The sequence below is a fragment of the Anser brachyrhynchus genome (genome assembly GCF_964034855.1).
Source record: "Anser brachyrhynchus genome assembly, chromosome: 1".
Lineage (NCBI taxonomy): Eukaryota > Metazoa > Chordata > Aves > Anseriformes > Anatidae > Anser > Anser brachyrhynchus.
This window is the reverse complement of record NC_137694.1, coordinates 194349938-194374997: the sequence shown is the minus strand read 5'-3', so window position 1 is coordinate 194374997 and position 25060 is coordinate 194349938. Positions and strand designations below refer to the sequence as shown.

At 42.1% G+C, this 25060-nt stretch overlaps 1 long non-coding RNA gene across 1 annotated transcript; it reads right to left on the bottom strand.

Moving 5' to 3' along the window:
• LOC308189957 lies at positions 1-23263 on the bottom strand. Its single transcript, XR_013946752.1, has 3 exons — positions 23194-23263; positions 12952-13123; positions 1-2570 (listed from the first exon to the last, which is right to left on the bottom strand). It is a non-coding gene; the product is annotated as an uncharacterized lncRNA (long non-coding RNA).
• Positions 23264-25060: the final 1797 nt, after the last annotated feature.

The window sequence follows — 25060 nt, the reverse complement described above, 5'->3', positions numbered from 1 at the left end:
AGCCACGTGTTATTTTCATGTTATGCCATAAACTTCCTAATAAAGATAATTCAAACTACTTTTTAACTGCAGAAATCTAGAACATACTGCATGAATTTGAGACTGTTAGTTTCTGATGTGGGGGTTTCTGTGATGTCTGTGGCAGAGTTCAGAAAGGAGCTTTTCCAGGATAATGTGAGGGCTTTGCATCTTTCCTGCTGACGTGTTGCTGCAAACTGGTTCTGCTCAATTGCTCCAGAGAAAGTGCATTTTAGCACAAGCCTCGCCTACAAGGTTTCCTTGGACGGAGGGCAGGCATTTGTCTGTGAAGATTTGAAAGGTGTGAGCAGAATGGATCAAACGCAACAGTAGCATAACCAAATTCAGCTCTGTCAGAATCTGCTCAGTTCCTTCAAGGCCAATGTAAAGAGGAAAGGAAGAAGAGATCCAAGCTAATACCTCAAATCCAAATGCTCCACAACCATTAGAATTCATATCCAGACTTTGTGCTCACCTTCTCATAAGGAAAGAAATTGCATGCTGAATGTGAACGCCTGCCAGGTGGTGGTGAAGATGTCATCTTGATTTGATCCCCACCTTACAGTCTCAAGATCTGTGGGAGTAGTGTAGGGCTTTACCCTTTTTTTCTGCACTGTCTTCACAAGACCTGCTCCTTTCCACCCCTCCAGCCTGCTAAGGTCAGCTCAGCAGGAAGAGAAACCACATAGAGTCATAGAATCATGAAGGCTGGAAAAGACCTCCAAGGTCATCTGGTCCACCAGTATTACCCACTAAACCATGTCCCCAAGTGCCACATCAGACCTTGCCTTAAACACCCCCAGAGACGGTGACTGTAGTTCGAGTGTGGGCTGTGAGTGCCCATGTTGTCCTGGCGTGGAACTAGGGCCTGGCAATGCTGGCTGATGCACAGATGCTCATCACTCCTTTGAACCCAGATGCCAGCATCTGGTTTAGGGTCCATAATGGTTGGATCAAATGCAGCCCTTTAGTTCTGTGCCTCGGACAGGTAGATAAAGGTGATATTTTCACTTGTCCCTTAGGCTTGGGGGGTTGTCCTCTGCTGCTTCCCTAAGTGAGGCCCAGTGCCCATTACGGAACAGTACTTGTAATAGCAATAAACAGCCTAACATGAGAACTTGTAGCATGCCCTTCTTACAAGGCTGTTTTTATAGTATTCTGTTTCATCTTGGGAAAACTGGGTGTGGTGGTTTTACTTGGGTGGGCGGCTAAGCTCCACCACAACTGCTCTCTCACTCCCCCTCCTCAAAGGGAAAGGGGGAGAAAAATACAATGCAAAGAGCTCAGGGTTTGAGATAAGGACGGGGAGATCGCTCAACAATTACCGTGACAGGCAGCACAGACTCAGCATAGGGAGATAGTAAGATTTATTGCCTACTACTAACAAGCTAGAGAAGTGAGAAACAAAGGAAAGAAACCAAAAATGCCTTCCCCCCATCCACCCTCTTCCACCTCCTCCCCCCGAGCGGTGCAGGGGAACAGGGCAATGGGGGCTGCAGTCAGTCCCTGATGCTTCGTCTCCGCCGCTCCTTCACGGTCCCTCTCTGCCCCCGCTCCCCATGGGGTCCCTCCCACGGGATGCCGTCCTTCCCGAACTGAGCCTGGGGGGCTGCCCACAGGCCGCAGCTCTTCCAGAACTGCTCCCACACGGCTCCGTACCACGGGGTCCATCCCCCAGGAGCAAACTGCTCCAGCACGGGTCCCCCACGGGCGGCAGCTCCCCCCAGACCCCCTGCTCCTGCGTGGGCTCCTCTCCACGGGCTGCAGCTCCGGCCCGGGGCCTGCTCCTGCGGGGGCTCTCCATGGGCCGCAGCCTCCTCCAGGCCACATCCACCTGCTCCACCGGGGGCTCCTCCACGGGCTGCAGCGTGGAGATCTGCTCCGTGTGGGACCCGTGGGCTGCAGGGGGACAGCCTGCTCCACCAGGGGCCTCTCCACGGGCTGCAGGGGAACTTCTGCTCCGGCACCTGGAGCACCTCTCCCCCTCCTTCTTCACTGACCTTGGTGCCTGCAAGGCTGTTCCTCACTCCTCTCGCTCTCCCAGCTGCTGTGTGGCACAGCGTTTTTTTTCCCCTGTCTTAAATATGCTCTCACAGAGGCGCAAAACAACATCGCTTATTGGCTCGGCTCTGCTCAGCAGCAGGGCCCTTACCTAACATGGGGCAGCTTCTAGATTCTTCTCACAGAAGCCACCCCATGGCCCCCTGCTACCAAAACCGTCCCACGTAAACCCACTACACCGGTTCTTCCAGAAAATAGCTAAGAGGTTGACCGTGTACTAAAGCCTCATGCTCTGCTGTCGCTGCACGTAAATCTAATTAAATTAAAGGTTCAGATTAACCAACACAAAGGTCTCCACTGTAGGACTCAGTCCCATGCTTTCTGTTGTATCTCATTCCTTCAATTTATTCAGTGTCATGGCTCATTACTCTGCATCACTCAGTATTCTCTGAACAATGAGAGGCAAATCATTCCTGCAGTGCCCTGGCAATACCGCAAGAAGGAGAACTTCAGGGTGTCGGCAGCTTACTCCCAGGACTGTAATGGCACCTCTGCAAAAAAACAAAAACAAAAACAAAAAAAACAACCAACAGATCAGAATTGCTTGCTGAGACTACATGAGAGATAATACCGGAAGGTATTTTACTGTGGGACAGATCAGGAAGTGCAAGCGTACATTGTCAAATGCATTTTTCTGTATAATAAGGTGACTGAGCTAAAATTTTACCATGTTTGAAGTTGCTCTGTGCATTCCCATTGTGTTTTACCTTATCTGATAATTGCCTTTTTTAGGGAAAAAACATTGAATATATATATTATTTAATATAAAAATGTACTGGTTATTTTCAAATATTATAGTTTACCTAATCAGTTTACATAATCACACCATCACATTTTCTGTGATTACTTTCATACTTAATGGCTTTTTTTTTTTTTTCAATAAGTCAAAAAATATGTTCCAACTGCATCTTAATGTGAGTAGGGTCAAAAATATTATGTTCCTGTTGATAACAAAATAAAACACAGCAAGTGAAGATACGTGAACAGAATGCCATAGGACGTAGGAACTAAAACTTTGTTGAGCATCACTGAGGTGTCTGTTACAGCATTGTGTCCTGTTTCAAATATCATTTTACAACATCAAGGCAGGCCATATGGAAAGAAGTCGGGGAGAAGAACAAAAATAGCTGGAAACCTAAACGCATGAACTTGGAGGGAAGGCTGAAAGAACCAGGCTGGACAGAAGGAATTAGAAAAGTTACTGAAGTGAGACATGATAATCTTCAAATATGTAAAAGAGAGCTGCACAAAAGACAGTCAAATGTTCTCCATATCCATTACAAAGATGAAGTAATTGGCTTAAATTCCAGCAAGGGAGATTTAACTTAAACATTAGGCTAAATTTGCTACCAGTGCATTTAGCTAAGCTTTGTAGTAGACTGCTGGGGAGCCTGTGGTTTCTTCATCACTGAAGTCTTTTAGGAACAGACAAGCATATGTCAGGATGGTATAAATAGAGATAATCCTGCCTTGTGCAAAGTGATGAGCTAGGTAACCTCTAGACCTCTTCCTGCTTTGTTTTCTTCAATTCCTAGGAAATTTCTGAATATGTTCTTTATTGTCTAATGAGGACAGCTGTGAAAACCCATTTCTTGGCAGTGATTTGTTGGGGTTGCTCTCTTGCTCTCCCATTAAAAGCTAGCAACTTCTACTTTCAGGTTTGTAATTCTATATTCTTATGGGTGAGGAAGAAAGGAACCAAAGGTAGAGGATGGGCTACAGTTTATTTAGTTGTGTTTTCTCTTAGTTACCATGTCTAGCTAAACACAGTAAAAATATAAGTACAGGTTCCAACTCTGTCATTTCTCAGTCAGAAATTAAGGTTGTTTCTGTCAGATGGGTCACTTCCGTTTGGTTGATACAATAATATTGAACTGCTCATCATTTTTCTTTTCTGGTCAGCCCAGAGAAGCACCTCAATAAAATTCTATGGGATGGTTATTTTGTGAGAAGTGCTATAGAATTGCAAATCATTGTTGCTGGTTAATGAAAACACCTTTCAGCAAAGTAACAATATCTTTTGGCTACCCAATATCTCTTCTTTTACTTCATGTTAATTCCAGGGATTCTTGAAAAAAATGAGTTTTTTACAGTTCTTTTCTGTTCTGATAAGTTCTTAGTACTGCATTCTGTTGTTTGCCAGGTTCTGAAGCTGACTGAATTATTTGTTGGGAATATATTATGTGATGAATATGCCTGCTTTTATTTGAAAATAGCTCTGAATCAGCATGGATTTCTGCAGATGTGTTTAGCATTTATAAGTGTTTGCTAGACAGTTTGGAGGAACCTGCTGTTGGCTGGTGAACTTTGACAATTCATTACTCAGGTTGTGCCGTGTTTCTGTTCTGTGACTGGAGAACTAACATTTTTTAAACATGTAAATGGTGAATAACAAATGAAGAGGAATAGTCTCGTGTTTAGGAGAGTCCTTTTCCATAAAAGAAAACACAAAACTTTTCATCTTATAAGCAAAATCCTATTTGGTGTGCACATTTGCAGACAAATGCATGCATTCGTGCCTATTCAAAGTGATTTTGCAGTCAGGTGATGGTTGCCCCAGTTTTGGGCCAGAGGCAGCAGAGCAGGGCCTATCTCCTCTTTTCAGATTCCTCCCTACTTCGTCTTGGTCTCTGAGTGGTTGACAGGCCTCAGATGCATATGGTAGGCTTTACAGCACAGTAGCACTTCTCCTACCACTGGCAAATCTATCTAGGGTTTCAAGGCTACTTCAGAGCTTACTAAAAGTGTTCACATCATTTGGGGAGAATCCCAGGCATCTAGAGTCATTTGCCCCAGTCAAAACATCCGTGTGGGTTCAGCAGATGTGATGTGGTACCTACAGTAGGGCCACAGCCTTCAGGAGCAGCAGCTGGACACCTCTAGGACACACTGTAGTACCTACAGTGATGGGGGATGCTGGTGACCTGACTACAGAAGCCTGTTTTTTGCTACCAGTCTGGTGGACTCTAAGGGGTGGATCCTACAGTATATCTTGGCAATGCACAAGCTCAGAGTTTGCACAAGTGATCTTTCCCACAGCTCCTGGAACAAAGCAGCCAGCAAAGCTTGGGTCAGCACTTGCTGGTCAAAATCCGTTTGCCCAAAACTAAGCACCACTGATATCTCAGCTAAACATTTAGAAAACTTATTATCCTATTTCTACCACTGCACGTTGGACATCACTCTGCTCAGCATCTATTACATCCTCCCGGCACCTCTGCTGTCTCAGCACCTTCTAGTTTTCCAGTGCTTAGTCTATTTTTGATTGATACAAACAAAGAGCGTGGGATCTTTTCATACTGATTTATAATATAGTCTACATTTCTACACTGGTATATGTAATATTTCTATTACGAGCAATCACTGTCCTTTCTTTCAAGGAGATGCAGGAGTCTGTCTTTACAACAGTGTAAAAACGTCAGTTTTCTTAGTGTCCGCACCATTGATTTCCCAGGATTCCTATCTTTTAGTTGTTAACGTAAAAAAAAAAAAAAAATGAGTCTTTAAGTACCTCTACATAGTTTGAGATAATGCAAGTTTTTTCCAGATTTTCATAAAAGGTTCTCTCAGGGTTCTCTCATCTTTTCCTAGTTTCTTTGGGTCAGATTCCTTGATGAAAAATACACAATTTCTGATTCTGAATTACTGAGCGAAACTATAACCCTTACCTTTTGATTATTAGGTAATGTGTTGGTTTTTATACATATATATATATTGAATTATTTAGTTTGCTACACTTGGAAATAGCCCATATTACTTACTAAGTTTTTGTTCTGACTATACCACTTCACTCTTTGAACAAGTAATCAGATTTTAAAATATCCTGTCATCAGTGAACTGAAGGTGACTTAGGATGTTCTGCTGTTGAAAATCAAATCCTCCCTGGCAAGCTTTACAAAATTATGAGAATAGTGGGAGGCATTTTCATCTTTTTTTGTCCTAAGATTGTTGAAATAAAGAGTTGTCTATATGCTAACTTCCCCTGCCTATTAAAACATCCAAACAAATTGTTAATCTGGGCTGTTTTTTTGCAACCCTGTATTTTTCAGTGTGACCAGAAAGGTACCAGGCATGGAACAACATCTTTTATGCGCTCCAGGTAAATTTTATACCATTCTGCTCTATCTGGGCTATGCCTGTGAGGGGAACAGAGGGTTTGTATCTCTCAGAGCAAAGAGGGCATAGTCTCTGGTCTTCCATTTCCAGCACCGTCACGGCTGAGTTGTTTCCTCATAGGGAGTGTCATAATTACCTTGGTCTAGTTCGGGGGTGTAGGCTGTGATACCTGATTGCCCAAATATACCTTTTCAGGGTGGGAGGATGGAATCTAATCTCTGGAGAGAAGTCTCAGACCTGGTCAATGTTCCTGTTCGGGGGCTTTAGCCATTCCTCACGTCAGGTGCTGGCCTATGGAAGTCCCTCGGGGTCTCTTCTTCCTCCTCCATTGGTGCACAGGGAGCTCAGGGCTGTATTCACAGCTCCTGACTTCAGATGCCTTATATTTAGGTGTGTTGAAGAGGAATGTGGTCATGCCAAACTTCTCCTGCAGATACAGCCCTTGGCACTTGCATGAATTTAGTTAATTGCTTAGTCTCATTTTGCTCCATGAGGCTTAATTAAAATATATTGTATCCTTTACTTTTGTGTCCATGTTAATCTGTGCATGTTCAGCTTCTATTTTGCATCTATTTCTCACAAATTCAGTAGGAAGTGTAGGCAGCTTTCTCCCAGCCACACTGAATTTCAAGTGTTTCCATATCCTTGCTGCTGCTCATCAGAGTGAATCAGATTTTTTTGAATGTTGATTTCTGACTGTTTTCTTCAAGTGGCCTAGGTGAACTCAAATGGAAGGAAGCTCTTAAATCCTGTATTTGACTCTGGGAAATAAAGTTGTAATTATCAAATCAGGAAAGAAATGGCAAATTGCTTAAACTACTCTCAGTGATGATACGCTCTTAGGGTAAAATAACCTGCTCTGAAGGAACTTTCCGCTTTGCTGGAACAGTTTCCCTGGAGAACTCAACTGCCAGCACCAGAAATGCATGCATAAAAAATGAAAGTAACTGAATGCTACATGAGAGTGGTTGCAGACTTTGGTGCTGTCATATCACCACAGTTAGTAGTGAAACAAATGGCCTTGATATCAGATGTGTGAATCGAAGATCAACACTCACTACTGGTAGACCTTGACTTTCATCCATAGGCTTATAGTCTGGGTACCCTTTCAAGCTAAAACCATTTGTTTTTTTGATGAGGAAAAGGAGAGGAAGAACTTCATGTTATGACAAGATTTTAAGTGAGAAGGGAAAGTTGAGGTGACATCTGAAGTAGGAACTCTGAATTGATTGACTCTGCCACTCCGTAATCTATAAATACAAAGTTGTGGCTGCAGTGAGGAGACTGTACTATCTTCACTTTTCAAGAAAAATTGGAAAAAGCAAGCCAACAGCTCAAATCGTAGGAGCAGGCAACTGGATAAGACTGTCCTGGTTTTTATGGGTGAATTGGTGGCCTCTGGTCAGTGCCTGCAGCTTGCCACTGTTACCTATTCCTTACAGACATGAGTCACAAAGCTGCCAGTCTGAGATGATTTCTGCCTTCAGGAAGGAACTTGGATATATTTTAACTTCTTTTGCCAATTAGGACTGTGACTTTCATGTGCTGGGCAATCATGGCTTCAAATATTCCCTGGAAGTGATCCTCTGCTTTGGGTTGTAACATAATTCTTAACGCTTGGGGGAATTGTAGCACTCTGTAAGCTATTAGGCTTACATTTCCCCCTATAATGTGCTAAACAATAGCCAAGAAAGCAGAATCACAATTTTTCCTTTATGCTTGTTGTTTCTGAGCTATCCGGGCTTTGCCAAGCTCAGCACACATCGCTGTATTTAATTTAAATACAATGCAAATGCAGGTGCACGTAGAAGATCAGCAGAATTAATTAGGTTGGGAGTGCTGGGAGAGCCACTGGGAAGGCTCTCACCAGGCTGATGCTCCCTGTCAGCACTTCCTACCCACTCTGCTGGGTCCGTAAGCTCTGGATGACATCTGACTCAAGCACTCCTTTAATTTATAGCACTGACAATTAAATGGCAGTTCTCCAGCCTCTGCCCAAGGGGATAGAGCTGTAATAGGCTTTAGAGGTGAAGCTACTATATTGCGGGATGAATTTTGTATAAAACACTAATGTTAACACATTGATGCCCTTCAGCAAATATAGTTATTCAATAAGGTAAATCTTTTTTATGATATTCTTGACATTTAATAGCATTTTTTATGAAGTTAATGTAGCTATGCAGATTTATTCTGCCAGCATCTAGCAATCCAAAGTATCTCTAATTTGCAGGTGTTATTTGTTGTGTATATGATGAGCTAACAAAATTAATCGATCAAAGGCTTTTTACACATTGGAGGTTTGAATTGTTCCTTGATTCCTGTAATCGCTTATTTTAATGGCTGGTAAACCAGAGCTGAAACAACATTTGGTTTTAGTGCAGAGATTAATGATTATACAACTGGTGTTTTGTTGCTGCTTTGAACAGTGGTCGCGTGTTGTTGTTATGCACCTGTAACTTTGCAAATTCGCTGGGGACCAATTCACCCATTACTCCAAAAGTCTTTTAAAATTCAGTAGATTGAAACAGTTTGGGTTTTGTACGGAGTTCTTACGTGATTCTGTAGCTGATAATGGACCAAAGGAGGATGAAAGTCAGAGGGAATATTCCTATGACAGCATGGGAAGACCTCCCAAGGTGCTTAACAGAAGGGAAGCCTTGGTGCAAAATGTCATTTATTTGATTGGGGGGGTAGAATGGAGGGGTGTGAAAAGAAAGCTGCAGCTGGGATCTTATGATTTGTTGCTTTCTTCAGGTAAAGAAATGGGCAGTTGGTGGTGTTTGGTTAAAACGTACTATTTTGTTGTGACATTGCACAAGCTGGAAGGGGGAAATGCTGTTGTTGCTGCTGCCCCCACAGCTCTGTGCAGGAGAGGACAGGTTTGGGTTCTCCCCTGCGAGTCCCACCGGTACTTTTTTTCATCCAGCAGCACTGAATATTACTTCACCACTTTCTTTCAAGCTATTTCTGCATAGCAATCAGATTGCAAGTTGCTCTTCCGAGTATAGCAATAGTTATAGATGCTGGATTGCGCTGCAGCGATGGAGTCAATTTCCATCACTGGTGATTTCTTTTGAAAGGCACCAGCTCTAAGACATGCATTTGTCACTTTTTGTCGCTCTTGTAGCTCAGAAATGATCATTGCTGTGGTGTGTCAGCAGGCAGGGGAGCCTTGTCCTCCAGGACGGTCTGTCCCCTGGCATCAGTGAATCCTATAACGGGGAATGTTGATGAGATCAGATCACACATTGTCTTGACTGAAAGCAAGTTTCAGGAGGAAGAGAATTAAGGATGTTTGTGCTTTTCATGCCCTTTGATCTGGCACACAGCTGACAGCAGGTCGTTTGATAAGGTCAGAGGGACTACATCTAAGACTGGTCTCCTACAGATTGGATGTGTTGTGGTTGTAGCTGGAATTGGCCAGTGCGTGGTCTTACTGGCTTTTTTGTTCTCTTCCTTTCCTTTCCTCTTTCCTTTCTCTTTCCTTTCCTTTCCTTTCCTTTCCTTTCCTTTCCTTTTCCTTTCCTTTCCTTTCCTTTCCTTTCCTTTCCTTTCCTTTCCTTTCCTTTCCTTTCCTTTCCTTTCCTTTCCTTTCCTTTTCCTTTCCTTTCCTTTCCTTTCCTTTCCTTTCCTTTCCTTTCCTTTCCTTTCCTTTCCTTTCCTTTCCTTTCCTTTCCTTTCCTTTCCTTTCCTTTCCTTTTTCCATTTCTTTCCTTTCCTTTCCTTTCCTTTCCTTTTCCTTTCCTTTCCTTTCCTTTCCTTTCCCTTTTCCTTTCCTTTCCTTTCCTTTCTTTCCTTTCCTTTCCTTTCCTTTCCTTTCCTTTCCTTTCCTTTCCTTTCCTTTCCTTTCCTTTCCTTTCCTTTCCTTTCCTTTCCTTTCCTTTCCTTTCCTTTCCTTTCCTTTCCTTTCCTTTCCTTTCCTTTCCTTTCCTTTCCTTTCCTTCCGTGTTTAATTCCTGCATGCTTTGATCACACACTTACCCTTCTCCTATTCCAGTTACGATGTATTGAACATCTTTGTGCCAGCCCTGAGCCCCACCTGCATATAACCACTGCCATGGGAAGGGGCCTGTGCTTTTAATAAAAAGCTTTTGTGTTCTGTGGGTCTGAAGGCAAGTCTGCTTCATCCTGAGTGCCAGCTTTCCTCACTAGTTATAAGCATCAGTAATTCCTCTTTGAGCTATGCACGTAGCATCAGGGCCAAATAATCTTTCCCAGCAATAACTACTTTCCATTCTATTTTTAACTGTCGATTTCTGTAATTAAAATCCCACACGATGGGTTTTGTCCAGTCAGCACTGTCCCCACAGTCAAATCTTTCATTAAAATTCATTGTTGTAGTGCCAATATAAATAAATAAATAAATACAATTCCTTATCTGCATTCCAACATTTAGGTGGTATAACTATCCTGGTCAAATTAGTTCATCCTGTTGGGGACAGCAAGAATGGGTGCCAGCATTTAAAGTCTATTTTAATTTGCTTTAATAGGGTGTATAATTATTTTTGTACAACTGATCAATTCCAATACTATAATTGCAATTATCAAATAATGGAAAGACTATATAAAATTTTTGAAAAGCAAGATCTTGTTAAGATTTTGTTAAAGTAAATCCCTAAGTGATTTCAATTTCTTTTCATTTCACCCTGGAGGATTTTTGCTTTCTGCTACCCTAAATCAAAGGGCAAAATGCCCAAAGATAACTGGTAAAATAAGTGTCTTCAGAACTGTTCATAACACCCTGGGCAAGGCTTATTCTTGTCTGATTCAAACCACGCCCCAATGTTTTTTTGTTTATTTGGTTGTGGGGTTTTTTTGTTGCCGTTGTTCAGGATTAAGTGCAGGTCTGTAGACTGTGACTGCAGCTGACACAGTGTAGGGAGGGAAAGCTGGCTGATTTTATCAGCAGTGGATAGAGGAGGAAATGCATGAAACAGAGAGACATGACTGAGAGCAGTTTAAGACAATGTGAGGATTTGCCAACATAAGTCATCTCCACCGGGACATAAAATCTGCTGAATGATAAGAGGACAGTGTAGTCCTCTCATTCCTTGGACCATTACTTTCTGTCTCCATACAGATTTGGGCACAGACCGCAGGCTTTAATGGCCTGACCAAGAAAAGCGGTGATAATAAAAGCCCAAACACCTGGTGCTCAGCATTTTACTTGGTGCAGTAACATCCCACCCAGCTGAACGGGGAGGCTAACACCTCTCAGGGCTGCTGTGGCAGAGAGGCTCAGACCAATAACTTTGCATTCTTCACATTTGCTTCGTGACTTCGAGACTTGTCATATGTATATGCAGAGCTTCTGGGCCATCATGTTCCCCCCAGGACCTTCCCAATGGTGGGTAGAAGCAACCAGGGAATGGGAGAGGTGCAGAAGATGTGGCAAGGTGTAAGATCAAAGAGCTGCAGACAGGATCTGATAACTTATTTGCAGCCTAAGGTTGGCTACCATGTGGCTCAGAGCTTCTACATACCCCTGGTGTGAAGCTGGGTGGGGATAAGTCAGGGCGTATCAGCCCATCCTCTTGTAAAATGAACCCAGCTGTGTGCACAGGAGGGTGTTAAAATCATCTGGTCTGTTGCTGTCGGAAAACAAGGGGTGCTCAGTAAAGTGAATACCAGGTGATATGAAATGAGATAACGCTGGTGGCACCTGTGTGTCCGGTATCCTGCAGGTCAGGGGTCCGGCACCACCTCTGTCTCACGTGGAATATTTAAGGTGTGGACAGAGAAAGAACTTGTCCATGCAATTTGTGTCACAGCCAGCGACACAACACAGAACTGTGCCTCCATGACATGACCGTCCCGTCATGTTTTTTTTTTTTTCCAAAGCTACATCCCAGTCTGCATATTTTGCTACTACAAATGACATAATTTTCCCCAGTTGCCCATGTACACTGTGCTTCCAAATGCATCCCAACAAAACAGCAATTAACGCCAACACAAACTGAGTGCTATATGCCAAAAATTACCAGAAGGATAACCTGCATCCAAATGGGTAGATAATAAACCCGTCACCATGGCAATCTTAGGCTCAAGCAAGATTTTACTTATTCACAGCCATGAAGACTAGAGAGCCTTAAAAGAAGCTTCGTCTGCATGGCAGAAGAGGAAGAAAAAAGAGCAGTTAAATGAAGTTCTGTCTGCGGAGCGAGGAAGTCGGTTATCCATGACAACCTCATTGCCTGCAAGATGCAAAAGCAGGATTGGCGATGGTGTGAAATAATAACAAACAAGCTAGGAGTAAAGGCAGGGTCTGGAGAAGACAAATCCTGCTATTAAACTGTGGCTGCGAAGTAGAACTGGGGAAAAAAGGAGGGAAAAAATATAATCTGTAAAGCCAGCAGCAAACAACAGCCACAAATAGCTGCAAACGTTGGAAATGAACTTCAAGGCAATTATGAAGTACATTGACAGTCAACATTTGTTTCAATAGACTGAGAACTTTCCCAGAGAGGGAATGAGGGGAAAAAATCTTACAAATCAAGAAAACCGAACTCTTCATTTGAGTGCTTACAAGACTCACATGTGTTTTTCAGAGTTTTGCACCAGAACGTGGCTGCTCTGATATTAACTATTAAAATAAGGGCTTCATATTTTGGGAAGATGTCTACTGTATCAAAGGAATTTGTTTCGTTGGTTGCTGCTTTGCTCTCCGCTGAAAGGAGTGCTTTAGGTCTCCCTAGTGTGGGCTGCGGCTGGGCTTGCAGCGCTGTCTGGAAGGGGTGGCGGTGGTGGTGGCCTCACCGTGAGGCAGGAGCATCCTTCTGTAGGAGACTGCCGTCTCTGTAACATCCCGGGAGGCTGCAATCTCTCCACTTGTGCAGTGTTCACACTTTTGACCACCTCCTCTGCTTCGGGTCATTCCCATGTGACGCATGCCTTTGCGCACTGTAATTTTTTTTCTTCAGGTGTCTACCTGTGGGAAAAAAAATGGATTCAAAACAGGAGCCCACCTATTGAGGAACTAATCTGATCAAAACCAAGACACCAGCGCTGCACAGACGTGTGCTGTCTACCTGTTAGTTTCCTGGTGTTTACAGCGTTTGGTCTGACCCATGCTATAAATCGTAAATGGCCTGGGGGCTGCCTACCAGCACAGTCTCTTTCTGCGAGCCTCCTGTAGCTGAAGCACTCCCCAGACAGTCCTAATACTTTTAATCTCTCCTCAAGAGATATTAAAAAGTCCTAAAGTCGTTCCTTGTCTCTAATCCTTTTGTTGTCTTTCTTTAATTCGATTCAGTTTCTCTGTGATTTTTGAGCTAGAGCTGACCAGAGTAGAAAGTAGCATGTAATGAAAAGATGCTCTGTTGGTTTATTTGATGGCATTACGTTACTGAGGCTGTACAACATATATGTTATTTTCACTGACTGTCAGAACTCCAAAACCAAACAAAAAAAGAGTCCATCCGAAGTAGTTTTTTCCCAGTGCTGTAACCAAACTATTAACAACCCAGGAATCTCTCCTGTCCTGCATCTCAGCTGATGTGAAATATGATAGAAAACAAGCTTCCAGTACTGCTAATAGGGCATAACGTTTTAACAGCTTCTGTGTTTCATCATGAATCTATGTATTTGGGGGAACAAGATAAGAGTCTGTGTGTGCCGTGAAATCACATAAGCACCATTTTTTAAAATATCGTGTGGGTTAGAGAGGTGAAATGTGGCTGGGGATTTTAAAAAATATAGTTGTTGTGCCTTAAAAAAGTTACTTTGCAAAGCAGTGTTGCAGTTTTGCTCTCAAGAATTTGCTGTGCAGACTACGAAAAGGAAAGCCCTGGCTCCTGCCAGCTACCTGAGACGTGCTCGCCCAAACCAATCCATCATCTGTTAATGTCAGAGCCAAGGAGGAACCGTGCAAAGCCAGTGATAATGCTCAGAAAAGTGGAAGTGCGAGAGGCTGTCCAGCCACGGCGAAACCAGTTGGTCCCCTGCACTGGGCATCGGTTCCCAGCTTGGCCAGACTCGAGGTGGATTTGCGCCTTCTGCAGCACTGCTGACTGCAGTGGGACGATGCCGGCCTCATCTTGCTCATCTCCTTGGTCGTCCATTCCGCTGCGCACGGACAATCACATCTACCTGCTGTGGGATGTTTTATGGAAACAAAGTGTGCATCCTTGTGCTTCCCGAGTCAGTTCTGAAGATATTCCATTGGTTTTGCAAGGAGTTACACAGAGTGCATCCTGAAGAGGAAAACCAAGATCTTCCAAGCATATTTGCTTCTTTTATATTACTCCGCGGCACTACAGAGGAGAATCAGTCCCATTGCAACCCATGCTGGAGGTAGGAATGTAATTACCGCTGCCTTCAGTACAGAAAAGCTTCTAAAAGCTTTTCCATTTCTGGGAACAATGGTCTGTGTATCTCTCCAGTGTGATGATTAATGCATCTCCTTCTAAGTCCCTGTCATCTGATTCAGTCATCTCTCTTTCCTGGAATGTGTGCGTTTAGCCGTATGCATAAAACTACACGAACACCGGGCAGACTTCACCTGGCTCAGACTGTAGGGGGCACCTCCAGGCTATATAAACACCTGAAGAGAACTTGCTCAAAACTGCTCACTTTTGGAATAAAGCTAAGATGTTGTTTCTTGGAGGATTTGACTGAGGGAAGGATATATATTATCCCCGTCAGAGGAAATTTCAGACTTATTTGGAGCTTGAGCTTCGTTGTGCCTGGAAAAGTAAGGTTTTTAATGCATATGAAAACTGATCTTCTTGAAGACTGGCTTAGACTGGCTTTCTCTGAAAAAAAAAAAATCAAGGCAAAACCCATAAAATCCTCAGTATTTTGTGTACCTAATCAGTGACAAGAAGTTTCTCACATTACTCACATACAAATCTCATTTTGATCAGCTTTATGTTGTCTTTTTCACTGCCTCGCTACCAGTGTCTCCTCTATGTGGATTTACTTGGGCTCTGACAGCCTTCCTGTGGCGTCTCTCAGAGATTTTATTTCACAGAATGACCTTGGAATTAAATGCTGGTAATGACTCTTGTGATGTCCTAACAGTACTGAGGGACGTGGGCGGAGGTAGGCACAAGGTCACCACTGATTCTTCCCGTGTGGTGCATCTATTGGACCTGTTAGGAGCAGATGTTAGCTACAGGTTTGCACGAGGAGGTCATTTGTTGAGCTGTCAAACCTTGTGAGCATTACCCAGGAATAACAGCTTTATCACCATGGCATTAGATGTGCCAGAAATGTTTATTAACACAACCCCCTTCTGTCTGAACAGTTCCGTTTTATGAATAGAGACAGCAAAATTTATATTTTTGGTCTTAAAGTGGCTTTTATTTTATATTAATGAAAGCTGCAACCAACCCTCTCCCCACCCACGTGGGAGATGCGTCGTCTGCCTGACAGGCTGCAGCAGTGTTGAACAAAATGGCTGCAGCCTCTGTGCTCGGGTCAAAAAAGCTTCAGAATGGGTAAGTAAGTAGGCAGCTATCAAAAGTGTTGTGGCACTCCTGTGCATCATGTGCCACGTGGGTCTCTGGCATGTGAAACGGTGTAATTCTGTCCCTTAGAGAAAAAAGAAATCGCACTGCTGCTCATTTTCTGCACGTGAAGCCAGGCAACTGGTTGGAGGAAAAAACGGGTGTGCGTGATATATTGAAGGAAATTTGCTGTGTGAGTTGTAGCACAACAATTTGACTCAAAAATAAGCTGGCTGTTTGTTGTACTGGATATCCTGTGCACACGTGAGAAACCAGAGGATTTGTGATATGCTGTATGTAGAAACTGGGCTCTTGGGAAGAAATAAGACCCACTTTTCTATTTAGGAAATAAAATGAACTCTGTCTCAGAATTAAATGAAATATCTCATGGGGAAAATCTCATCCTCTCACATAAGGTGTTGCTTGCTGCCCCTCTGTACCCCATGATCTGCAGCACCTCCAAAGGCAGTTAGTTCTCTCAGGAGTGAAAAGCAGCACAGCAAAGCATTAAATAAACAAGCTTTTCAATTTTCAAATGCCAGAACCTACTTTCAGCTGCTTGGCCTAGCACAGAGAAAGGAGAACGGAGATTGCAAATCCTAGAACCTCTTCTCACCTACTTTTTATTCTTTGTTCTACTGTGTGCAAAAAAAAACCAAACTTTCCTGCAAACAGGAGAAGTCTGCAGTTGTCAACAGGAGCATTTCCGCTGAGGGCAGTGGATCTTATCATGATCTGTCTGTTCATTAGGTGGAGTTATCTCTCCTAGCTGAATTATATATTGCTGCACACATGCTCAGGAACAATACAGTGTCATACTGCTGGTGCTTTTGTGGGTGGTGGTGGTCACTGGAAGCACAACCAGTAATTTCCCTTGAGGCTGCCTCAGCATCCCACAGCCCCGTCCTCTGCAGAGAAGCCCCCACAGATTCCCCATATGGGTCCTTTGCACAGTCTCAACTTCCACAGCCAACTACTCTTCCATTCCAAAGGTCACAGGTAGCACATGAACATGATTTTCCAGTGTGTTGTTGCACAGTGGAGTTCCTTCCTACAAGCCAGTTTGCTTAAATGCTGTGGAAGATGCTTGTGAAAGCATATTTTCTTCTGTTATTTTCTTAATTTCATTGTAACCTTTTACTTTCATTGTGAGAGTGATGGTGTCCTTCACATTTTCGAAGTACTTATTCAGATCACAACCTTGGTATCACTCACAATGTTTTTGCTCAGTCCTTGGAGAGGTGCTGTGATTTTTGTGGGAATATGAGCATAAATCTTGACAGGCAGCTCACCAGCCAATTTTTCAGAGGTTTGTACTTTTAACTATTTTATTAACTACACTTACAGTGAAAGTTTGGTCTGACGTTTCAGATGTCTTTGGCCTGTTCTTCCTTCCTTCCTTCCTTCCTTCCTTCCTTCCTTCCTTCCTTCCTTCCTTCCTTCCTTCCTTCCTTCCTTCCTTCCTTCCTTCCTTCCTTCCTTCCTTCCTTCCTTCCTTCCTTCCTTTCTTCCTTTCTCTCTTTCTCTCTCTCTTTCTCTCTCTCTCTCTCTCTTTCTTTCTCTCTTTCTCTCTTTCTCTCTTTCTCTTTCTTTCCTGAGACATGATTAAACCCATTTGTTTTATACCAATTTGAATTTTGTGTTCCTCAGTTATACCTTTCACTCCCATTTCTTGTGAGAATTGACCTAACTTCAGAATAGCTTAGGCATGCCAGTAAATTGCAATTCTTAGCAAATTTACTATTTGACACTAAACTGTCTCCTCACTCCTCTGCAAATCACTTATTTGCCTCAGGTCTTGCAAAATAACCAATTCTATTAAACGCCTTCCACTTATCTGGGGCTTGGACTACCTCTTGTTCCAAGTCACTGTATATTATTTGCACCAATCCCCTGCATGTCTACAGTGCCCACAGGAATGGAAAACCAGACAAGACAGCGTAAACTAAATAGTTTCCTAATTAACACATTTAATCTAAAACACCCCAGCATCTCAGCTTCAGGGAAGAAGGGGGAAAGAGAAATGTGTTATCCTTGAAAATAAGCATCCCGTGTTTATCTTGAAGGCACGATTATTTGAGACTATGCATGAATAGAAGGCAGTAATTGTATCAGAGTAGTTGGAAGGTTGTTCTGACTTGTTCCTATATCCCTCCACAACAATATAAAGTGCATCTGACTGTACACATACTCCTTTCAGTCACAGCTCGCTCCCTTTTCCACTGTGCTTTGTTGCTTTCTTTTCAGCCGTGTAGGACCAAGTACTATTGTCCTCTTCGCTGCTGCTGCTGAAGCACAGCAAGACTTTGAAACAGTCTCCATGACAATCAGAGAGATGCAGCCCTGATCTTGATGGGTGAGATACACGACTGCGATCGCATCTCATGGAGCTGGTGTATGTATGCTGGTGCCGGAGGACGTGGGTTCACACCTGCTGGTCCCTCCTTTTACAACCATGTGTGGTGGTGCAGGGAGCTCCCTCTGCTCTGTGCATCCATCATATTCCCTGTTCTGGGAGATGTTCTCCAGGGGCTGATTTTATCCGGTGTGAGGTTTAGAAAGCGTTAAGGAATATTGACGGATGAACAATTATAATACCATAGAAAACTGAACTGAAAGTACAGCGCGTAGAGATTAAAATGAAATATGGTATCTGGCCCTGAGATTTTGAGTGATAGAAAAGAGGGACTTCATTCCTGCTTTTCAACTTACTTTTTGTTACCTACAGGGTTTAATCTTAGAAACATTAGTTCCTGCTTATTATGACAGTATGTTGTGTTTTGTTCAGTGTTTTAATGTAAAATGAAGTTTTAAAACACAAGATCTGCTAGTTTTATGGACATCAATCATTCACACAGAGCAAAGTATTCAAATGCTGTGATTTTCAAAGTACTGCAAATGACAGTAGACCATTTTATTCTTGGCCTTAAGACATTCAAATGAGGACAAATGCTGCAGAATGAAAATGAACATGAGTTCTCTCTGATTATCATTATGTGACTTCATTATTTTTTTTTGAGATTGACCATGCCAATCTTTGTCCATTGTATAACTGTGATAAAACAGCGTTAGGCTGATGCTGTTTTAGCTATCAAAAAATTCCCTCTTAAGGTAAACTTCAGTTGCATTATTTTGAGATTCTTTCATTATCAGGTCCTTTGCATTGTGTTTGTGAGCCAACAGACATAATAAAAATTATCCCAAACTCTGAAAGACTGGACATTTGTATGTCAGTTTTTAATGAACCACGTATAAACAACCCTCTAAAGTTAGCGAAGGTGAGGATTGAATAGCATGACATATGGTGAATAAAATTGATAATATTGGAACAGTAATGAGAGCTATGTGATGCTCATGTATCTATTAATATCTGTATCCACATACACCCCCATGTATTCTAAATATATGTACAGTAGCTCTAAGTTACAGAAAGTAAAATGAGAATCTATAATGCAGTAGAGTGGAGAGAACATGAAAATGAAAACAAAGGAAAAGCCACAATAAAACTGAAGCAATCAGGGGGAACAAAAGAAAAAGAGACACTTATTAAAATTCATCCTATAGAAGAGGATTATAAATGTAGAGAGATATATCCAGAGAGATATTTGAGGAATGCTTCTTGGATTCTATGCAATAGATGAAATATCTGACTCTTCATGTGCAGTGTGACCATGAAGGTGGTCTCTCAATAGAAAGGGGGTAAGATAGGATAATGTTCAAGCATTTTAGCATGAAGAAAAAGCATTTTCTTCTTCTTTCTTAACATGCCCTGCCAATCTTAGTCATAATCCTTCAGAATATTTTTCAATGTCTGCTTTGACCTTGGCTCCATCTAGACGCATTGGTCACCTTTTCTAATGTGCCAGCCCTTATCTCTGCTGACTTGTGCCCAACACTCCACAGGCTTCCTCTTTACATACGATTTATTTTTGTCCTAGCACATTCTCTGACAGATTTTAATATCATTCTGAGTTTTCTTCCATTTCTTTTCACTGGACTCCCATTCACAGAATCACAGAATCACATTCCTTCTATTTCATTCAAGAACACAACTTTACCTGCAAATTCTGCATCTTCTTCCATGCTGGAAATAAATTCAGAGAGAACCTGTATGAGGTTTACATGAGAACTATTCAGAAAAATCTTTTGAGAGCTTGAAATAATTCCAGTGCAGAAGTTACAGTAAGTGCTGTGCCGCTAGGAGGGGAATAGGTCCTGTGGAAGTAGGGCCTTGTGGGAGTGAAATTTGACCTCCACTTTATACGCTAATACCTGAAACAAATAGACACCCTGGCCCAAAGTCAAGAGAGCTGTTTGGGAGCAAGGCCAATGCAGTTGGAGGAAGATGCCCAAGGTACAACTGAAAGAGTGAGGGAAATAGGAAGACTCAGCAATCCAAGACTCTCATGGATCTCCAGCCAAGTCCAAGCTGTGTAGCTGTCATGTCTATTATGCCTATCATGAGATTTGTCCAGAGATAAAACCATTTCTTGATATTTTTTTTTTCTTACTATTCCTTGCCTCTATTTCCATTCTTTTCCTGCTTGCTGAACACACCTTTTCAATGTTTCTGTCACGTTCTTAGTCACTGCTCACCCGATGCGTTTCTAATTTAATCACTTCCTGGGCACCAGCTCCTCTAGCACTCCCAAGTGTTGTGGTTCTCTGAACTTCCCTGCAGTCTGTGAAAATCTCACTAGAAAAGAGGTTCTCCCAAATGAAGCACGTCCCCCACACAACACCTCAGTGTTGCAGAGAGTGCTTCTTGCTGCTCTGTGTTGCTGCTTCTTTGCACATACACATACAAATTACATTGACCTTTTCTACTGCCGTATTTATTAGGAGCTTGAAAGTAACTTGCTGTTTTGTATCCTCTTAGTCCTTAGCAAGTTTCTGTCATCCAAGAATCTCCCTCTTACAGCAACCTCCCATGCTAATTTTCTCCTTCTCTTGTGCTGATGTCCTTCACTGCATTTCTGAAGGTGATTCTTGTTTTGGTATTTTTGGCCCATGATACTGATTGCTCTAATCCCTCTGTCCTAATTCTCTGGCCTCTTTGTTTTTCTTGTCTCTTCCAAATTTAATATCACCTGTGAATTTCATTAGTATACTGTTTACTCCTCTTTCTAGCTCATTACTGTAAGTATTAAATAAGGCAAGACCTAAGACTTAAATATTTACTTGTCTTCCCTATAAGCTGCTATTCTACCATGTGTTTATTAGCCTTGTTTTGGTCCTTCAGTATAAATTTCAGGACAAATGAGATTTATTTTGGGGTGTGGGGGTTGGGGAAGCAGATTCAATTGAGCTTTTTAAGCTCACCTCCTATTCTCTTGCTCTCCAGTTTTATGTCAGTGTAGCTCCTTTGCTTTAGGGGAGAGGACGATCAGACCAACTGTTTAAAAAATATGGCTGAAATCCAAGAGCTTTACATTTATTCCATTCCATTCATCCATTAATTTGGTAATTCCGTAAAAAAAGTGTTAGGTTTGTCAGGCAAGATCTATTCTTTATAAATCCTGTGTCTTATTGCTCATCATTACATTATTCTCTGGAAATGAAGTGACTTTATTTCTTGAGACTTTCTCTATTGTATTTGCCAGGATTAGAAGCTAAATGTAAAGAATCATAATTAGTAAGTTCTTTCTTCTTCCTTTTATGAATGTTGAGACAGTGCCACATTTGCTTTTCTGTTCAGTGAGACGAAGGACAGATAAGGGAGTAGTTACCTCCTCCCTCTCTTGATTTAGTGCCTCCATGTGTGGTGCGTGATTCCAACTACATGATGGTGCAGGTGATATGGTGCAGTGTGACCGCCACTGTTGGTCCTAAATCCCCAAATTTTTCAAAACAATTTCTGATAAATGTTATAGGCGCTTTCAGAAAACACATAAAGAATGTGCTATATCATATGTTTGGTTTTGCAATGTCTTTGGTTTTGGTATATCAGGCAGTATGTCAGGACTGATTGATTTTCGTCAGGTGAAATCTCTAAAAGATGTGCAACCAGAGCATGAATGTCTTATGCCTGTGTGCCTAAACCAGAGTATGTAGATATGAATGATCAGAATATGTTTAGTTTAAACACTGCTAGAATTGATCCATAATTTCTTCCTGATACCAGTGGCCAAGTTTGAATGGTAAATTAAGCCATAGTCCTGAAATTACTTCGAATCTTATTAAAATATGAGCAATACAACTGATTTTTCAGTTCCTCTGCTACACTGTAGACTTGGCCATTCATTTTGAGTGTAAAATCCTATTCCTGCTATTTAAAAAGTGAAATAAGATTGCCTTGAGTTAGGGAAGTGACTCCCTGGACAGGTTTGAAATAGCATCTGCTTCAATGCATTTAGAAGAACACATTTCTCCTTCCTAAGAGAAATATCAGAAGGCCTGGACAACAACTTCATCCAGATCCACATCTCCTAGAACCCTAACATGACATGGTACAGAGTTATCTGAGTACCTACTTGAGAAAAACTTAGGAAAACTAGATTTAGCTCCCAAAACGAGTTCCAGTGCAACTTAGCCATTTGTTTTGCTCTTGTTCTTATCTTGTGGTGCTGAGTAGAGCTTCATGCTGGTGTGCATGGCTGGGCAAGCTGCAGCTGGGAAAGGACAAGGCCTTAGGTTTTATGTGTCCTGTATCTGTTAATATATATTTGCCTTGAGGTTGCAGGTTCTAGGCATGACCATCTTGTTTGCATCATGGTTTTTCATCTACCTCACCATGCAACACGGAAAAATCTTCTATTCTTATTAAATTTTATTACCTTTGCAGAGTCTCACAAAATAAGAAATATAACAGCAAAAGCTGCAGTTAGTTACTGTAGAGCTCAATGGCAATCCGTGGGTGAAAAATCGCATTTAACAGTGGCTTTAGCTAGGGTGGAGAAGTGCTGGCTTTACTGAGAGTTGTAAAGTTTGATCCTTCAAAAGTGGATCTTCATCTTGCTCTGTTGCATGCTGGTGTGGTAATAACAGTATGTACAGCTAAGGGAAGTACCCACTTCAACAGCATTAGCTAAATATATCAGTGTCTGAATTGAGACAGACTGGAACCTTGACTTTCAAAAATATTAAACAATATTTTTTTTTTGTTTTTATGCTTTTTCATATTACATGTGTTTATTTCTATTTACACCTATGTGTATATCTCTAGATATTTGTCTGGATTGAAGTGCTTACTAGAGTGAATCAATGCAATGTGCTGTCTATCTCTGGTTCTTCATGTCTACTTTCTCATTCTGCAGTTAAATGCTAAATAAAAGTGAGTTCATTTTTCTCGTTAAGCATATGATCAGGGAAGATCAAAGCAAAGCCCGAGTTCAGGCTCTGTAGTGTTTGGCTAAGCAGGCCCCCTTTCTTTTTTTCCCCCTGTGTTGAAACCAGGGCAGAGGAAGCTAATTGGCTATAACATTTCCTTTGCATTATCAATTGGCTGTTCAAAGATCTTCTCCCGAATCAGAAATCAACTCTTTTGCTACTGTATGGCACCCTTGCAAAATAATCTGACAGGCAGAAATAAGTCATACACAGCACCTACCTCAATCTGATAGGCTGCTTGGGAATTTTGGGGAGCTCATTTCTGTCACTGGACTTGCAGCTAAGCGGAGCGTACAGCAGGGTAGGGGGCAAAGTGCAACAAGAACGAAAGTTGCTTGCACTGCTTCTGTGTTTTTCCACATACTGCTTTCTCTGAAGAAGGAGTTGGATCCTAACAAAAGCTGGGAACAGGAATCGGATCTGTTGTCGATCTCCTGCAGTCAGTGGCATGAGGTGATTCGGATGTAAGCACCATGAACCATGCAGTAGGCAGATGACATGGCCCAAACATTTGGTATTATTCTAATCTTTGAAAGTTAGATTGCTTTAAGACATGACATTTAACATCCCTTCCTACTAATGTTGTTAGCATTAACTGTTATAGCCCTGGATATACTTCCTGTGCAAATAAAAATCTGGTTCCTTCTTAATCTTGCTAAGTTGCTGAGAGCCCAACAGATGTGAGTAATCCTAGCATCATAAAGCAATGGGTATTTTATTGTCAGGAAGAAATGCATTTTGGTCAGCAAATATATTGAAGTTTGAGCTTCCAAAAATGGTGTTATAAACAAGCATGCGTAAAACAGTGTATATATTAAGATGAGTGTATAACAACAGCTTGTAAAATGAACATTTGGAAGTAACTTCCAAATTACCTTTAGAAGTGGAAACAAGAGTGGTAGACATATTTCAGGCTCCACAAGTATGAACACTGATTCAAGCAATTAAGAAAACACCTAGAGGATTGTGAGTAAATGAAGAGCCTCCAGAAGTCACTCTAAACGCAGATAACTGAGATCACACCTGTACACGTGTAAGGTGGAAACCTCAACAATTCTTTAGGGAAAATTGTCAGGCAGCATGGTCTACAGACACGGTTATGCTTCCCAGTAAATCCCATCAAACCTTTGAAATCTAATAGAGGTCAGTGGCTAGAACAAAGATAAAAAAGATTGCAGCTAAAATGGCTATCAGAAAGTGGACTGTTGCACTACCAAGAGAGTTAATGTTCCAAGAGCAAGGAGGCTGAAAATCTAGCATCCTATACAGTGGGTGATCTACAGCCTAAACTTCCTGGAAATGCTGGTCTGAGCAGAGCTGGCAGTCATTCAACCTTTTGTCCTGCTTGTGCAATTACAGGCAGAGGCCAGGCTCTGCTTTGCCTGGTGGGATCTCACACTGAGATGCCTGAAACAGAGTTCGTCTCCAGCAAGGTCACACTTGGAGAAGCTGAACAAGTGTCACTCTGCCTTGTACTGCCAATGGGGTAAGGTCTGACCGGTGTTCCCATTGTGAAGAAGAGCCTGTTTGCAGTGTATACTGTGGGCATCCAAAATATGATTGTGTACACCTTCCAAGCTGCACCAAGCAGTCTCCTTCCGGATGCAATAGGGAGGAGCAGGTGCAGAGAGAAGGGTACCTGTATGACATGAAGCACTCCTAGGATCTCTTGGGAGAAAAATAATGCCTCTTCTGTAGTAGGAAAGAACACGTAATTTAAGCACTCATGGTAATTAACACAGTGAACAAGTTTTGTAATCCTGTTGTAGGCAAACCCCTGTTGAATTTTTGACATTTGCAAACTGAGAAGTAAACAAAGGCACCTGACATCCTCCTATCACCTCTGCACCAGTCAAGCTTACACTTAGGAGAGATTGTTCATTTGTATCTTTCTGTGCCCAAAGGTAAAAATTTTACTGAGAAAGATGTACGAGAACAGTATATCAAAAATAGAGCAAAAGAGGGGATCTGTGCTGTCTCCCACATACCCTTCAAGAAGCCTGCAGTGGTTGAGACCTATGAAAATGGAAGAATTAGAAACTCAGCCAGATCCAGCCAGAACTCCAGGAGACCACTATGGCACAGGA